The sequence below is a fragment of the Pseudopipra pipra genome, chromosome 4 (assembly GCF_036250125.1).
Source record: "Pseudopipra pipra isolate bDixPip1 chromosome 4, bDixPip1.hap1, whole genome shotgun sequence".
In the NCBI taxonomy this organism is placed as follows: domain Eukaryota; kingdom Metazoa; phylum Chordata; class Aves; order Passeriformes; family Pipridae; genus Pseudopipra; species Pseudopipra pipra.
In genome coordinates this window covers 68,693,481-68,711,077 of record NC_087552.1, presented here as the reverse complement: position 1 = coordinate 68,711,077, position 17,597 = coordinate 68,693,481, and the positions used below count along the sequence as shown (strand labels likewise).

At 42.6% G+C, this 17,597-nt stretch overlaps 2 long non-coding RNA genes across 3 annotated transcripts in view; one reads left to right on the top strand and one right to left on the bottom strand.

The window, feature by feature from the left end:
* The window catches only part of LOC135413563 (uncharacterized), a 73,403-nt gene that overhangs the window by 18,180 nt on the left and 37,626 nt on the right, over window positions 1-17,597 (bottom strand). The window contains exon 6 of one of the 2 annotated variants that reach the window (XR_010430287.1): window positions 5,815-6,589. The exons of the other annotated variant lie outside the window; for it this stretch is intronic. This is a non-coding gene — a long non-coding RNA (uncharacterized LOC135413563). Of the gene's footprint in view, window positions 1-5,814; window positions 6,590-17,597 lie in introns of those variants that run through there. 2 annotated transcript variants of the gene reach the window in all.
* Window positions 238-1,859, top strand: LOC135413564 (uncharacterized). The gene is made up of 2 exons (XR_010430294.1): window positions 238-935; window positions 1,395-1,859. It is a non-coding gene; the product is annotated as an uncharacterized LOC135413564 (long non-coding RNA).

Below are 17,597 nucleotides of genomic sequence, written 5' to 3'. Positions count from 1 at the left end.
CTCACTATTGTGGGTTTATTTTCTTGGTTTGAAATCTAGCAGCCAAAAGCAGAGGGGCTCTGTAGGATTTCAGGGTAACAAATGATTACAACATGCTCTGGAGCAGCAGATGTAGCTGCTGTTGGAAACGGGATTTTAAGGTCCAATAATCTACATTTCTGTAACAACCTGTGATCTTATACATATTTCAGGGTGCCTTTCAAGAGCCCAAAAGTCTTTTGTAAATGGGTTTCATTGCTTCTTTTGAGGAGAAATAAAAGAAACACCTATTCCCATGACTTCACAAATTACAAATAGATTTAAATGGTAGCAGTAGGCCAAGCTCAGGACCTGACATCTAAGATGCAATTGAGACTTTTGCTGATACTGACAGAGGGTCTGCCTTCGGGGATTTCTTTTGTGTGACACCAATTCCTTTATCCATAAAAGAATAGCAGGGAAGGAAGGGAATGCTTCACTGTAGCTTATACAAGAGAAAACAGAAAAAAGATATGTGAGTACCATTCCAGTACAGGGGTGAATGAAATGAATATACACTTAAAATTTACCTCTTTGTGGAATTCACAAAATTTCCTCCCTTGGATAGGGAGGAAATCTAAACTATCATAATGCCACCTTCTGTCATGGCTTCACTTTCCATTAAGACAGTGCTGCCTTACTGGGTAAAAGGAGATCAGAATTCACCCTCTATTAATCAAAACCATTTTAGAACGTGACCCAATATCTGCACAGGTGAAACCAACAGTAATAGCCTGTGCTACTTAGGCATCTTCTCTTATTAATTGTGGCAGGTTTGCTGGAGAGCACAGAATCATATCACAGAATCCTCTGGGTAACAAAGCCTTGCAGCTCTGTCTGAAGCAGGGAAGATGAGGAGGTTACAGGAGGACACAGTGAAGCCAAAGGAGGTCACTGGATGAGTCATTCGCACTCAGGTATTCACAGCTACCATTTCCTGGTTCCCATCACCAGACAACACTTGTCTTAGCACATTATTCCCAGGTCTCTAAGATCTTATTTTAAAAGCCAGAGTGCAGACTTTGGATGACTAGCAATCGTGCTCTCTGAGACAAAGATTCACACAACCCAGTGAACTCCTGCAGGACATTCTCCTCCTGCATCACCTTTCCTTGATATCCATGTCAGTCTGAGATGGCATGATGTTAAATGAGATCAGGATAACAACAGCCATGGGAGGTCAAGAAATTTGTAGGATGTATAATCAAATATGTGCCTCCAACAGGTAGATTCTCGCTTTATGAGGTCGTGGGAGTTAACTTTCATTTAGGCGAAATAAGTATTCAGTCAACTGAGGCCCTTCTCTTTTACATACAGATAGGCTCCTCTGTTCATCTGCATTCTATAAAGGCTTGTTATTCTTCTGTGTTTATCAGATCTGCGATATCGAGGAGAACAGAAAACGTGTGTGATATCCGCCAGCTGGATTCCATCTGTCTTTTCTCTGCAGAGATGGAGTTTCAAAGGCTACATCCTATCTACTGTCACACCCTCTCCCGACATGAGAAGCTAAGTGTAAAGTTTGGCCAAACTGATGGAAAAACAGTATCTCTTTTGTACATCACAACTATTTCCCTACCTACACAAAAGTGGCATTCTTCTTGTTCTGGCATGCAGGATGTATTGTTGCACTGTAACACAACATTTCTGTTAAATAAAAGGAGCCTGGCCAAAATGATTTCAAAGAAAGTTGGTGGTGGTGTTTGGTTTTTTTTTTTTTAACTGTACTCTGTGCATCTATGTGTGTGTTGATTTGTGTACTGGAGCAGGGTCAGGGGAATTGTTACTGGAAAATACAAGTGCTGTTTGATTACAGTGGAGGATATGGCCTCATCGCATTTCTGGGAGGGGAAAAAACACCTACCTGAATAAAATCCCAATTTTGTTGCTCTTGAACTGATTGTGGCTTTGCCATTCACTTCACCACAAGCCCCGAGGGACTGAGAAATTTAAGTTTCTCAGGATAACACCCAGGATGGAGCAGCATTATTGCAAATCAGCAAGACTCAGTGATGTTTTCTTGCCGTAATGTCTAGAGCTCTCTGTTCTTTTGGGTTGGGCAGCTGCAGCATTTCTGGTAAACTGCAAAACCACATCAGAGAGGAGAATGAGAAGCTCCAGGTTTAGCCAAGGAGCTGGGAGGTGTTGGTCCATCCATTCATTTCCCAGCAAGCAGCGCAGAGCAGCCATCCTTTCCCATCGTAGCCACTCCACTCCTGAAGCCACAGAGGACTGAGACGTGTGAAAGGCTGGGGCTGGTGCCCAACAGTCCTTCAGGAGCCTCCTTTCTCCCTGGCGCGAGGCAGATCTTTGTGCCTCGCAGAACAGGGAGAAAGCAGGAAGGGCCAGCACAGACATCTGGCTTCAGACCTCCCCGGCAACTCATCTTTCACCACCCTGGACAATTTTCCATGTATCTTTGCAAACCTGCCTATAATCTAATACATTTTAAGTGTGTATTCTTTTATATACTTCATGATTGAAGGTACTTGTTTCACGGATCAGAGGCACAGAAAGGGTACTTTGACTTTGGTCAGCACATCCATCTTATTTTAGTGGAAGCATGATTTCTTTGGGTTATTTTCGGGGGCACATACTTTCTTTGATGGATAACCAGGTTAATATCAGATGCATGCCCAGACATATCATCCAACAGACAGACTAGTGGACCACATACAAGCAAAAAGGCCTTTGATATCTGTACATTAGTTATACATCTATGGGTATTGCTTACTCTACCTGGTCCATGGTCGCAGGAAGTAACGTCTACCCCGAAAGTGTAATGAATTAAGACTGCCAGCAATTTGCACTGACCTCTCCACTGAATAACCTATGATATTTCAGGTTCCTATTGAAATACTACGTCTGGTTGCTGGTGTCAGTACACACACACAGATATATTCTTTATTTTGAAAGAGCAGATAAGTGAAAATGAGCTTTGATGGGTAGTAGTTGTGAATTCCTATGCATATATGGGTTTTTTTGACTCACAGGCACTCTCATAAGAATACATAAGCTTGATTTTCACAGTCTGCCTTCCATAGTTAGGGTGGGACTGAACTTATTTCAGTCATGTGCAAATAAACACCCGAGAGAGGTGTTTGGCCTCCCCACAGGGCTAGAAGAGAATTATAGCAGTACCATCACTCCATCCTGTTACCCATCTCTGAGATATCCACCTCTGTAAACTACTTGGTAAGATGATATGTCTTTCAGATAATGGGTGCTGAGTTAATTAACTGGCTAAGGTCAAGCTGACACCTGTAACTGACTGATGGTATAACTGGAGAATTGGTTGAGCTTTCTCAAAGTGCTCCTCTCATTTCTGCCCTCAAACCTCACTATAGTACAATGATCTAAATTGTAGAACCATAGAATCATAGAAAGGTTTTGGTTGGAAGAGACCTTAGAGACCATCTAGTTCCAGCCCTATGCCATGGGCAGGGATGCCACCCCCTAGACTGAGTTGTTTGGGGCTCCATCAAACCTGGACTTGAATCCATCTTCAGAGGTGCTGGGAATCTAGAAAACTCAGGTAAAATCCCATGAAAGCATAAGGTGTTGATTCATGTATTTATGGTGGAGGATCAAATGACCTCTTCTGAGAAGGGGTTATGTGCTGGAAGTACAAGAGGTCAAGGCAGAGAGTTTGGGAAGGATTCCCACGGGACCTAGTCTCAGAGGCATAAAAATGCAAACAATCCTTGAAATAAAGTATGAGTCAAACAAGGATGGAAATCAAGCTGAGGAGCCCAGATAGCTCATGAGTAGTTTAAGCACATGCCAGGCCCAGAGGCAACTCCTAGGTTGCCAGCACCGTTGCCTGCAAATTTTGCAATGGATCCTACATTTCAGGGTAGCTAGAACCCTACCTTGGATTTAGATCCTGTGAGAACTGCTGCAGAAGAAGAATAGGTTACAGCAGCCTGAGGCACAGAAATGGCACTCAGTCTCTATCAGAATTTGTTCTTAAGCAGATAAGTCCTGGCTTGCCAGCCCTAGAGCATGGTACACAATCTTTTGTGATCAGGTAGAGTGTAGGTATTAGCAAGGCAAGCTCCTCTACAACCCCCACATCTTGCCTTAGGGCAGCACTTCTCAGCATGATGAGTTTAGTCTTCCAGCCTGTTCCAGCCCTGGTGCTTCTTCTCTCTGCTCGACAAAGACTCTGCTTCTGGTCATCATGTATGTGAGCTACTCCAACACACTTGCCCCCAAAAGCTCCTCACCTGACAATGGCTTTGTGATACACAAACGCCTGTCCTTTCTGGTTTTGATGTTTCAATAGCAATGGTTACCAAATAAACCTTTGAACATCAATCAAATAAAGCTCAACCATTACAGACCTGGACTGAATCTTTCATGGTGAATGAACTGAAGGCTGCAGATCTCAGCAGGTGGGAATTGATAAAATCTAACCCACTCAGGGCACAAAGTATCTTCAAATTAATCTCAACATTATGGCACTTAAATCTACAAGGGGATCTGGCATCCATAAATGCTAACATCTTAAACATGGTGTTTGCGGGGTTTTTGGCATACATACCTTCAAAAAATAATCCCAAAAAGGCTGACTGTGGCCACACAAGGAATTTGCAGTAGGACCCTGAGTGGAGGCCTGTTCTTACAAGGCTTGTGAGAAGATTTAATCATAGGATTAACCAACCTGTCTTGATCCTTTTGTATTTCAGATCAAGACCATTCTCAAACCCTGACACAGCAACTTTCATAATGCAGCCTGGAGCTCAGCTAAATCCTTAGTTTTATCTCTAATATAAATAATAATGATTTAAATTTCTAGTCTAGCCACTTGAAATAATAAAAAGTTGATGGACTAAAGACCTGGGGGAAGAAAATGTGTTACGTATTCTGTTGTTTTCTTCAAACCACTTTTATAAACAGTCATAAAACATACAATAAACAATTGCCTTTACATCCAGAGCCAAATGTTGCATCTTGTAACTCAAACACCTAGGTAATACAAACAGGCTCTTACAAATTCATGATGCTCTCATTTGACATGAAGGACACTTTACCCTCTGTTCATGTGGCATTTTTGAGCCCTTGGAGCAGCACGTGTTGTCCTCAACACTCTACTTCAATTTTGCATAAATTTTGTTTCAAATATATTGAGAAAAGGTCATATCTGTTTTACACATCCCTATCACCTTCTTCTGGCTCTTAGACCATGATAAGTGGCAGTTACTGTAATTAGTGCCACTATTCAACACATTCCAGGAGAGGGTGTCCCCACAAAGATACTGTGTAATGTTAGTGATAGAACAAGCCCCTCTGGTTAAAAACATGAAGAAACAACATTTTCAGTGATATTTGGCCCTATTTGGAACAAATTCATACAAAGAACTGATAAGAGCCATCTTTCTCTTGCTTTTTGAACATTGGAGGAGTTAATATTTACAGAGGGTTTTTTGTTTTCCATTTCTCATTTCCTTACTGCTTTCATTTAATGACACAGATCCAGTGTAGATCCATGTGAAGTCACGTCCATAAAGGCACTGAGTACAATGGTCCATTCACATTGGCCATTTTTCTGGTATTCTCATGCTGTAAATTGGTAAGCCCTCTCTAAACGGCCTGCAGACAGAAAGGATGTTGAGCCAGGTCCCAGAGTTAGGTTACACTCTTCGTGTAAGGACAATAAGGGCAAATGCAAAGAAATCAGCCGCGAAGGAAAAATACCTGTATGTTAAAAGGAAGGTGTGACCAGCATATGCAAGCACCTGGTTGCTTGTCTAACCTTAGGAGATTGGGTCATCCTGCCTTTCCCAACAAGACACAACCCTATCTCTCTGGGAGGGCCCAGGATCTTTGACCCCTTTGCTATTTCATTCCTACTCACAGCCTTTCCTCCCTACTTCTTGTGACTGACCCTTCTCTTCAGGAAATATGAAAACAAATCTACTATACAGGCTGGCTTAGTAGTGTGGTTGTTATCATCAGTTAATGCCTCTCTAGTAGCATTTTCATTACTGGTCTTAACCTGCACAAGCTATACTGAACCAGGAGCAACATGTTCACCTGCCTCTTGCTGTGCTGGCACTTGCCTCAGAATCTTTCCAGTCTTAAACCATTAGAGTCCTCTTCTTCCAGACAGTAATAACGGAAAGGAATATTAGCAGAGTTTGGACTGGAGTTTAATTCAGGATAAAGATGCAATGTTGGAGCAGCAGGGCAGGCAGCCAAGTGCTCTTTCATAACTGGGTGGGTACAGCAATATATGTGGGAAGAATGGCATGCCTCAGATGTACTGCAGCACAGAGCACATCCAGCACAATGTTGGCTCAGCTCTTGCTGGCACCATCCTGTTGCTGCTGTTGTTTGAGGCTCTTGGGTTGGAGGCAGCCTGGGCAAATGTCTTGCACTCCCCAGCCCCAAAGACTGGAGGAACTCTGCGTGCAGATATGCTCAGCTTGGTTGGCTGCATGTTGGGGTTGTTGGTTGGTTGCCCTTTGAGGTGAAAGTCCAAGCAGGTGGCCACAATGGCTCCTGGCCACAGTCCTTGCTTCCTTCCTGCCCACGAATATCTTCCATGACAAAAGCTTTCCATGTGCTGCAAGCCAGGATAGGAGAGGAAGAGGGAGAAGGTGTTTGGAGAGACACAGAGATGTTTGTGAGTCCCCTCTCCATGGCCCTGGTTGTGACTTCACCTCCCATTCAACTGTGAATTGCACACTTAGAAAGTGCCACGTAAGGGTGGTGAAACTTGAACAGCAGCAAGAACAAAGTTATGGGAAAAAACCTGCTTGTATAAGATCAGTAGAAAACTAGAGGGCTGTGGCATTTGTATGAAGAAGTGATCTTATAGACAGCACAGTGCATGATCATCCCTGATAGACTTAGGATTTATGTTCATTTTTCCATTAATTTCTTGCTCCTGTAAGGAAGAACTTGTACACATTGCACCTTGGTCCTTTGAGTAAACCCTCATCAGGAGAAGTGACTTTAGTTTTTGCACATCCATCTCAGAGTGAGCTTTAAAGGCATGATTTCAGAAGGTCCAATTCTCTCTTGCAATTACATTAAGTTAGAGGGATCAAACAGGTGTGAAGTTAATGTAAGGAGGAAAAATGTTCTTAAACAGCCAGAAGGAACCATTATGGCTGTTTAGTATGGCTTTCTTCATGAGCTATAGAATTTTACCTGGCAATTTGTGAGGCCGGGAAACACTTTGATAATAAAGATCAGACTGTTCCCAAGCCTCTCAGCACTGGATGCCAAATGAGCAATAGGCACACCTCTTCCATAAACCTTTGCCCCAGCAATAGAGACAATAAAACAAGAATAATGCCATCCTGTGACAAAAAGTACATCCTTTCACCACTGTACAGCCCTGTTTGTGGCACAAATGGAAAGCTGGAAGGCAGCTTTGAATATAACCCTTACATCTAAAGGTTGCTCCAGCTCGAAGAAGCCATAAGCATGGTTCAGGGCTACCCGGAGGGTAGCTGTGAGTGCATGGGGAGTGCATGCATTAGGGAAAATGCTGTTTTCACCCAGCCAAAGCAGCTTTTCTACAGAGACTAAGACTGTGGCTTAATCTGGGATTCAATTCATTCATTCTTAACCATCTAGCCAGAAGCAGTTACCCAGTCTGCCTATAGTCCATGGGAAAGGCAAGTAGCAGCTTAGATGTTTCTCTTGGGATTGGATGATTTGCCATCTGGAGGTGTCTGTCCTTATTGGCCACAGCAGGACCATATATGACTAGGTTAGGTTGAAGGGCAAATATTTCAGTGAATAAAGGCCAGTGAAATAATTTCCAGCCTGAGGCTGTACCAGTATAACTTCATGCCAGGATCCATCAGGGCACTGCATGATTTTTGACAAGGTTTCAAGCAAGCCAGAAGTTGACACAAAACTTCATCCCAAAATGGGGCCCTTAATGTCACAGGTTTTCCTCACAACTTGGGAAAGTTACTTTACTGTGATTTTTAGGAAGACATCAAATAGGCTTACAATCAGACAGGCTCAACTTCAGCCACCTTGCAGTACAGAGTCACCATCAGTGAGCTGAAGAGTACTCACACACTCCTCAAGGGTGCAATGATCCCCCTGCTCCTAACAGAACCTGTCTCTGTCATTTCCAGAGAAGTAATATTGTGTTTTCACTTGAGAAAACAGGTTATGGAAGTCCTTGGTTCAATTCCCAGTTCTGCTTGAGGTGGCTCAGACCTCCCACTGTTGGAAACCTGTAGGCACAGCTGCTTTTCAGACCCACCATGCCTCCCACTGACCTTGTGCTTATGTCCAACAAGGGGCCACAAAATTCATGTGGCTGGAGAGATCCTGTAGCAGAGGGGTTGGGGTATTACTGGAGGAAGAGGATAAAGAACATGTGTCCAAGGGGCCACCTACATATTTTGCATTTAAGTCCTGGGAGCAGGGGTGAGAGGGATCCTCACAGTGTACCAGACAGATCCTCTTGGAGCTAAACCTCACTATCTTGATTAACAGCAGGGAATGAAAGCTGGATTTCTGGCAGACCCATCTGGAACACCCATCACAAAACCCATAGTTTCATTCCTCAGACTAATGTTGCTGAAGAAGGTCCTGCTGGCTGTTGCTGAGGAAGGCTCCACAAGCTCCATCAGAGGGGTCTGCATCAGAAAACTCAGTTATCTTACAGCCTGGCTCAGCACCTTTATGCGGGATTTTACTGGCTTCTTTCCTACACAAACAGTGTTTTAATGAGTATTTGGCTTTTGTGATATTTATTTAGAAAGAAAGATTTCCTCTGTCCTTAAACTATTTAAACCTGACTTCCCATTCAGACAACTAGTCTGATATAGAGCAGTGCATGGACTTTCATCCAATGCCAAAGAACTGATCACAAAACAAGGAATCTCTGAACTGCAAAGCGGGGCAGTGTGGGTACAGAGAAATCTGCTTGGGCCCTTGAGCTCACACAGGCTAAGGCAGTTTTACTCTGCGAGTCTGCCTACAAAACTCCACCATACAGCATCTGTATTTCATCTTTAATGAGGGAGTCCTGGCATTTCAGTTCTGATTTCTTTATGCTTGGTTTCTACAAGTAAAACAATGTCTCTTTGCTTGCACTGTTTGAAATACATGAAAAAAATGTTCAGTGGGAAATGGAACTAAACTTGCAGAATTAACCTCACGTGTGCTGTAACTCTTTATGCTGTGGGAAGAGCAGCCTGAATCAAACAGCAGCAATAATGCTTGGGTTAGGGCATGACAAAGACATTGAAGCTGATTCTGATGAAAGATGCTGTTGATTATTTCCCTTTTTTATTATTATTCTCACCAAAAATATTGATGTTTTGTGTATGGTTTATGTATGGCAAAAGAAGTTAACCTCCTCCCTTGCAATCTAAGTGGATTTGACACTTGAGGAGGGGTCATCTGGCACTTTTTTCACTCTCATTCTCCCTTGATTATAAATTAAAGATAATGCTTCTTCCCTCTTGCCTCTTTTCCTTGAAAGTCCCATGCACTTCTCTTTTACCAACTCTGATTTTTTTTTGTCGTTTGGTGGCTTGCTGTGTTGTCAGTAATGTTCCAGTCCACATAAATTTAAACAGGTCTAATAATACTGGAGAGTGCCTATGGCTGCTTTCGAATGCTTTTTTCCCCTCTCTAAAGGCCCCATTGCTGTGATTACCTTCTGCTCAGCAGTGTGGGAGTGTGACAGTCTTGAGCCATTTCCACAGCACCCAGGGACAGTAAATTAAGGTTGACATGACCCACCAAGCACATGGCAGCTCCATTGTCGGAGCTCGTCTAACAGGAGAGATTGAATTTCAAACTACGTTTGATATTCAATCTCTCCCCAGCACAGGCTGACTTGGCTGGGTAGAAAAGATATTCAAGGATCAGCAGTGAGGGCCTTGGCATGGGAAGGTGTTAAATACTCTGCCCTCGTTTGAAGCATTACCTTTCAGCCAATTCCACCATATTCCTGATCTTGCTCCCACCCCCCCTCACTGCAGACTGCATGCTCACTGTCTCTCCCCTCAGGATACTCCCAGCACCACCACCCCATCTCTGATCTCTTGTGTCCCCCCACCTTCTCCAATGTCCCAGTATTGTCTTACTTGCTGCTGAGCCAGGAGAAGCACATGCTGCTCTGCTGGCCACCCCAGACTGACCAGCTGGCCAGAAGATGGATCCTGCTTGAAAGCAGTGAGAGGTCACCTTTGACTTGAGCCCTACATCTAAAATAAATAAGTTGCTCAAATCCTTCACTGATGACACAGGAAAAGCTCTTTGCAATAGGGAGACTGTCTTCGTTTAAGCTGGTAAAATGCAGTGCTCAGAACATTACATGCAAATTATTTTGAAACTGAAATGGAAAATGAGATTGAAACAGTCCAGTCAGGAAGCAGACAGATGGAAAATCAGAGAATCAGAGAATCATTTAGGTTGGGAAAGACATCTAAGATCATCTAGTCAAGCCACAGAATTATAGAATCATTTAGGAAAATGAACATATATATATATATATTAATTTTCCATTGCAGTCTCCCTGCAGCCTTCATGAAGGCTACTACCTCTTACATCTCCTCCCAGTCCCATGAAATCTAGAGCTTGATTAATGGGCTGCCCTAATTATATTTGATTAGTAGTGTCTTGATTAGTAGTTTACACTGGATGTTGCTAGTGATTACTGGGGATTTGAGGAACGGGGAGACCTAGAATGCATCAGATGAGTAAATGAAGAGTTTCTAGTTTCACTGCAATTGGTGTGCTCTGGAAAGCCAGACACCAAATCAGCATTTCATAGATATCTGTTTGTGCCTGAAGATGTGTCCTTGGATTCCTTCACAGTCTTTGTCGCACATCTAGTTGATGCAATTCGGGAAAACTTGTTAGCACAAAATATTCAGAGAGTTTAAATAGCTCAATCTGAAATAGCCCAATTTTGCTCATAGGGTTTTAAAGAAAAAAAAAAAGGGGGGGTTTGAGTCAATTTGCATAACTTTTCTAATAGGACACTGCATTTCTCCCAGTTACCTGATATTGTGATAAGATTTTTCATTTCTATAATACTAGAGTACTTTTACCTCCCCTAGAAAGACCATCAATCTTGATATGAAGACAATATGAGATGAAGAAATGCCTGTTTCCCTTGCTACCTTTTGTTTCAAATGTTAACTATCTCCACTGTTAAAACTCACATTACATTGTCAGCTTGAAAAGGTTTGGCTTCAGCACTTAGACGATCACTGCAATGTTCTTCACAAGCTGAAAGGACACTTCAGGAGCTGGTACTTTCTTCATGTGGGGGTAAGTAGGTGTTGTAACAAATTCAACTACTTTGCCTCCTTTGGGCTGTCTCAACACAGAAGTCTAAAAGTCCCAAATGTTTTGCCTGTGAAGGCATTTTCTTTAATCCTCAAATCATTGTAATGGTATTTCTGCCAATTATAGACACTGAAACTGAGTAGAGTTTTTCATTGTTTGAGTTGAATTACCTCCATACTGAACTCACAGTGTTTTCTGGTCCCTACTAACCCCTTGGATAAACCATGACAGCAGAATTCAGTTTGATGAGTTTTTCCACGATGGCCTCTGGATAATTCTGAATTAATTTTTGCTCTCTTCCATATATCTACTGCATTTGGCTGTGTTACAATATATATTTCACAACATTTCTCCTTCTGGTTGACCATGCAGTTCTCATTCCTGGCTACACTACCAACTTCAGAGTTTTCCCCAAATTTTATCGGCCATTTTTTTTTCCAGTTTCACTCATAAAATATTCCGACAAATACTCGTATGGTTCCTATTGCTATGTCTCACTTCCAGAAACATCCCTGTTCAATAATCATTAATAACAGCTTTTGGGGAGCTGTCAGCATGAGATGGTTCTTCTACTCTATAAAGTGCACTGACTATTGCATTCCCATAGCTCCCAGTGATCCCAGTGGAAGCTGGAATCCTCAGCCTGGTCCTCAAGACAATGTCAAAGAAATATATTAACAATTCTGTTGGATATTAAAAACACATTGCCCAACTCTGTGATCTGATCATAAAGACTGATTGGCTAAGCACGAACAAAAACTAAGGCTTTCAGGATTTTTAACATACTTTTCCCAGCAATTTTTGGTTTATTTGTCAATACCCATTTCAAATATTTTTTAAATCCTTGCAAAATGTCATAGTGCATGCCATAACAGGGAGACCAGTACGATTCTACCAACTAATATGTTCTGCATAGTCCTCCCTTTCTGTAAAGATTGCATTAATAATGGGTTACATTAAAGTAACTGTGCCACCGTGCTCCTTTAGGCTGTCTGTGGTTGTTTTTTCACTCTCTGTGTGAGGGTTCTCCTCTAGGAAAACTGACAACATTAGCACCCATGCTGTCAGACTTCTATGAAGTCCCAAAAAAGCCTTACTGAGGAAGTAGTTCTGGAAATGTTCTGCTTCAACACAGCTTTTAGGACCCATTTTTCCTTGGGTACCAAAAGCAGCCTCTGGACTGTGACTCTTTACCCCAGGCCACTTGGCACAGAGCTGAGGAAATGAGGTTGCAGATGTTCCACAGTTCTTCACAATCTGAGACCCTCTGTCTGCTCAGGGAGCAAACCAGACTCATAGAAGGATAAATTTAGTTGTATACATGGCTGTGACTAAAATAACTGCACATATGTATAATGAGAGAGAAAGACATATGCATGTCCATGTACACACATAGGTTGATTTCTTTCCTTGAGGTACTTTGTCAACTAATTAATTACCAAATAAAGTCTGTGCTATTTAGTGATTAATTTTTTTTTTCACATTTGCAAGCCCTAATCTAGTCTGAGTCTCCCCAGGGGTCCTACACAAATACTGGATTACTCACATTTGCTCAGGCAGCAGGTACTCTTGTAGTGTTCTGTGCACAAGGGAACAGAAGCATCATGCTGAACTGAAGGGAGCAGTGAGGTTCTCAACAGCATCCACACCAGGAAGCCCAGCATGAACATATGATAAGTCGCATTGGCTTCCAGTTGGCAGAAGAAAGTACTTGCCATATCTTCAGCTGACAAAAATCTGTGCAGATTCTTTGACTTCTAATCAATTGACTTCAAATGAATTACGTTGATCCAGGTGATGTGATCTCACACAACGAGAAGTAAAAATGATCACACATCTGTATGCCACACCATTCTGAAACTTTGCTGGCAACTGCACAGTAGTGAAGCACCCCATAGTGCTGCTCAGAAGAGAACAGTGGCAGCAGTGAGCTAGTAGACCACCCACCAGTGAAATACAGGCCACTGAGACCCATTTTTTGCCTCTAGATTTTCATTGCATGGTAGAATATTTGGGGTTGGAAGTAACATTTACAGGTCATCTAGTCCAACCTCTCTGCAAGGAGCCCAGACATCTCCAATTAGATCAGGTTGCTGAGAGCCCCTCCCAGCCTGACCTTGAATGTTTCCATGGGTGGGGGGGTCTACCATCTCTCTGGGGAATCTGTTGCCATGTTTCACCACCCTGATTGTAAAAGACTTCTTCCTTATATGTAATCTAATTGACCCTCCTTTAGTTCAAAACCATTACCCCTTGCATGTAACTGTTTCTCAGTGGCCATTTGGTCACTTCCTCCACTTTCAAGCAGGGCTTTGTCTATAGTGCAAGATGCAACTCTGAGCAAAGATGGGCTAACTAAGATTATATAATTACTCACTTTTCAACTACACTCCAGTCCAGAGGTAGCCTAAACCCCCTATCAGCGCTGAAGAAGATCAGACAGATGAAGGCTGCTTTTAGTTTCACAGATTAACAGGTTCACAGTAAGACCCTTTGTAAAATCAGTGCTGATTGCAGACAAACAACAACAAACAGTAATACTACCATTACCTGTACCAGTAATAACAATGGGAAAATATTTGATAGCAAATGTATGAGGAAGCTCTCGGCTATGTGACTTGATTAATTTAATTATCTCTTCTGAACAGTATCGAGGATACTATGGGAAAGTTGGACTAAAAAGATTGAAAATCAAGTACATAATAAGGAGGGCATGTAACTGATCAGCAGAGACTAGCTTTACTTCTCCTCTGTAAGTTAATAAATGAGAAATAAACCCCATGTAACTCAGAAAGAGAAGAAAAAAGAAAGCAAGAAGAGTAAAAGAAAAAGAAACTTTTGAGCTAAGAAACCTGGGTCAAGAAGTCCAACACGGCAAGAACAAAAAGTGCTTGGATCTGTGTTTTTGTTCAAGGCAAAGGTGATGTGCCAGGTCTAGACTGGGACTAGATTCAGATACAAGTTATAAGCAGTGCCAACATTCAGGAATGCTGGAATTGGCGGTCTGCTGAGATTTCATTCACAGCAGTGTGTATCAAAGCGAGTGCCCAGACAGTGCACTGATGGAAACTGGTAAACCCAACGCAGTTTTTTCAGTCACAGAAATGCACAGCAAAGTAAGCACTCCCACAGCATGCTGATGAAAATTAGTAGAGCTAATGCAGTTCATATGATGAGTCTGACTAAAAGAAACATTACTGGCACCATGGGGTGTCAACTGGGGCTTTTAATTCCTAACTGGACTCATTCAGACAGGCAGCTCTGTCTGGCTGGGCTCAATACAGGTGTTTTTCCACTTCTGGCTGTTATATTTCCCCAAGAGGACGAGGGCCAGACCTCCACCAGCCTCCCTGGGCGCAAGGTCAGTTCTGGGGGCACGTGGCCATGCAGGGGAAAACTTTTATACAGCCAAGCAACATCCTGGTCTCCAGCTCTTGAAAAAGTTTCCACTGTCTGCCAAGGCCTTCAAACTGCCCAAACACTTCAGAAATTACAGCATCTCATTTTGCTGCCAATTGGGAAATTTGTTTCACTGCCCTGACTGTCAGAAAACAGAACACACCTTTGGTGGGGGAAGAATAGTTTGTCTCATTATTATCGAAGTGCAGTGACAGAGTCAGACACTGAGCAAACCTTTGTGGTGTTTCACTTAGGACTCCCCATGAGGGCCCTATATCCAAAGGCAGCACAGACACACTTCTACATTTTTGTCTAGGCTGAACATCTACACTTGTACCAACTATAGAGCTTGTGTCTCCCACCCACAGCTCACATTTCTCTTGGATTAGTGTTCTCCCATCAGTGCTATTAATGCATTGCATTGGGAGATCCAGTTGCTTTGTGGCCTGGAAGGCGCTTAACCATCCCCAAATTAAAGCCCTCTATGCAATAAAATAGTTGGGCCCTAAGGATTTTCTTGGAAATGTGCTGTGAATGAGCAAACAGAAAATAAATTAATGGTGTGTTGATCCTCTTGGCTCTAAGATCACCTTTTGTTTGGTTTACTAAGACCTAATACGAACTAATGGGAAGTTAAACCAGCTTTAAAAAGTCTTTGTCACATGATGTCTCTTAATATACCCAGTTAATATTTCCAAGGCACGTGTCTCTGTGAACTCTGGAGGCCCCAGCAAATGTCCTAGAAAGGGGATGAACCATTTTAGAGATGCTTAAGACACAGTTTCCTCCCCCTCCAGGCTAGAAAAACCTGGGGTTAGGATTCCATTCCAAGGGGGCAAACTAACTTAAAACCATAGATGCCACATGCTGGCCCCTTGGGCAGAACAGGAGACCAGCATAGGTATTTTAATTAAATTAATCAAACCTCCCCTCCCAGGATAGGCAGTGGCTGTATGGAGAGAAGTATAATATGTATAGTTTAATAAGTGAGGTAAGAAGACAAGAAGAACCAGCTTTCTAGTCTGGATTTATCTGGCCTTAGTTTAGGTGTAGGAAATATGTAGATGTCATCCTGACTGTGCTCGTAAAAAGCAGTAGTCTGAGCAAAGCAAAGCTTTCTTCTCCCTCCAGATACTAGTTCAGCTCACCGAGATCTGAGTCATAGATTTGTCCCTACCTCCATTTATTATGAAAAGAGCCGATGGCAAATTCATTCCTAACTCACACATGTTAGCAAGGTGTCTGTGTTTATATGGGCATATATATGAGGTGAAGCTATATTTGGATTTTAGCCATGAAGCAGCTAGGGACAGACCCTCTTATGTGGTCAGCCATACTCATCTAATATGTAACTGTTGTTCTTGCTCTGAATAAACATCCAGCAATGATGAAAGTCCTCATCACACCGAGGTGCTGCTTTCAAAGGGAATTGCAAAATCTTTTTCCTAACAGTCTCTAAACATACAGCCTTAACCTTCCTCTTGCTGAAATCAATTACAGAACTTACAGGTTACTTTCTTTAAGGCTACTGGAGGCCCATAAATTGCTATGCATGGAAGAGAGCTCCTTGAACACTGGCTTGGTTCAATGATTTCTCTTCCTTGGTTCACCCCCACCTCAAGGCCTGCTAAGCTCAGACTTTTTAACAAGCTGACACCTCTGAATGCACATTCCTGCTTACCTTCCCAGGCTGCTATTCCCTATCTTTTGGTCTTGTGAAGTTAATTTAAGAAATGTAATGAAAATAGCAGAGAGGGTTAAGTCCCTGAGGGCAACAATAGGTATTAATGCACCTGCCCAGTTTCCCCTGAGACCCCCAAACACACCCTTTGCCCACGGCCCAGGACCCCATTTTGGCTCAGCCCAGGGCCGGCAGCACCAACTTCACTTGGTGATAGTCCTGTCTCCAGCCTCCTCTCCATTTCCTCCTGACTTGACCTTTGAGTGGACCTTGGACTTTGTACCCCAGGGCCACCTCTCCCCATATGGAGAAGGTGCCTATTTGATTACAGGTGTGGGCAGGCATTGACCATTCAAGATGTTGAGTGTTTTCTGGGTATATGAGGTTACCTAAAATATGAAACAAACTTTTCAATTACATTTTTCATTGGTTTTGTTCTTTGGCCACTGCATTACTGAAGACAGAGCAGCAAGAAGTCTCTATTCAGAAACCACCTTAAAGATCGATAATTCAGTGGCTTGAGGGAAGATAGGCAGGGGCTGGGCTCCATCATTTTCTGAAAGTTAGGAAAGACCTTGTGACTGATCCAATTCATGGGATTTAAATCAGCTGAATGGTTTTCATTCTGTTTGTTCATTTACATGTGTAGGAAGTATAATTTCTGGGTCATACAGGTGAATAAGGTATAGAGTGTAACATTCTCTGGGAATGGTGATCCAGTTGCTCAGTCTGGCCCTGACCTGCACTCCCATATGCCTACATTATTTGCAGGGACAGGAGACAACATCCAAGTCAAAGCAGGAATTTGATTCCAGAAGGTGATGGGGACAAAGGGCTAAAATAAAATCCCTGTCTTAAACCCCATGTCTCTGTTCTACGAATAATGCAAGGAATGATGTCCATGAACTCCTAACTGCACTGCTTAACCTCAAGAGATACCAACACCTCCCATCATACCATGACCACATAGAAATAATTTTTGCAATTTCTCAGCATGAGCAGTAAAATATCTACCCTATACCACCTGTGGTGATTAAATGTGCCTTATAAATGTCAAAACATCTTTCAGCATAAATCTTCAAAGGTCTGCAAGAAACCGTGTTTAACACTGGCTCTCTCACTTTTTACCTTCTGCACTAAGTAAGGGAAGTGTCCGTAGATGTTACTGAAATTCATTTATTTCCACTAATGGTGGGTCGCAGAACTGAAT